Raw genomic sequence first — 1,174 nt, forward strand, 5'->3', positions numbered from 1 at the left:
AAATGATGATGTACCCCCTTACAAAAAAGTCAGAAATTTGAACATACATAAATTTTTCAAAAAACGTTTTTCAAATTCGGTTTTTTTGTCAAAACTAAATGAATTGTTTTCAATCGATCAGGGATGGATAATATAGGTTGCCAGCTGTTCAAAATAGCAACTCTTTTGACTTTGGGTCTTATTTTGGCAAGTACAACAAAAAGGCTCTTCAGAAATAATTTTGTTTGAAAAATTGGCAAAACACCAAAATCACATTAAAAACTTGGTTTTGTGTCAAAATCCTGGAAATAATGGTCAAGTGTTGGAATGTCATACACCGTTGAATTCGTAATAAAATTCCCAATCGAATGGCATTTACAGTTAAAATTTTTTCAGATTTTCAAATTTCTGCAAAAAAATTATGATGTACCCCCTTACAAAAAAGTCAGAAATTTGACATAAATAAATTTTTCAAAAAACGTCTTTTAAAATTCGGTTTTTTTTGTCAAAACTAATGAATTGTTTTCAATCGATCAGGGATGGATAATATAGGCTGCCAGCTGTTCAAAATAGCTACTCTTTTGACTTTGGGTCTTATTTTGGCACAGTTACAACAAAAAGGCTCTTCAGAAATAATTTTGTTTGAAAAATCGCCAAAAATCCCAAAAAACACATTAAAAACTTGGTTTTTGTGTCAAAATCCTGGGAAATAATAGTCAAGTGTTGGAATGTCATACACCGTTGAATTTGTAATAAAATTTCCAATCGAATGGCATTTATAGTTAAAATTTTTTCAGATTTTCAAATTTCTGCAAAAAATGATGATGTACCCCCTTACAAAAAAGTCAGAAATTGAACATAAATAAATTTTTCAAAAACCGTTTTTCAAAATTCGGTTTTTTTGTCAAAACTAAATGAATTGTTTTCAATCGATCAGGGATGGATAATATAGGTTGCCAGCTGTTCAAAATAGCAACTCTTTTGACTTTGGGTCTTATATTGGCAAAGTTACAACAAAAAGGCTCTTCAGAAATAATTTTGTTTGAAAAATTGGCAAAACACCAAAAATCACATTAAAAACTTGGTTTTTGTGTCAAAATCCTGGGAAATAATGGTCAAGTGTTGGAATGTCATACACCGTTGAATTCGTAATAAAATTCCCAATCGAATGGCATTTACAGTTAAAATTTTTCAG

This window comes from Drosophila gunungcola, unplaced genomic scaffold, assembly GCF_025200985.1.
Source record: "Drosophila gunungcola strain Sukarami unplaced genomic scaffold, Dgunungcola_SK_2 000108F, whole genome shotgun sequence".
Taxonomy (NCBI): Eukaryota; Metazoa; Arthropoda; class Insecta; order Diptera; family Drosophilidae; genus Drosophila; species Drosophila gunungcola.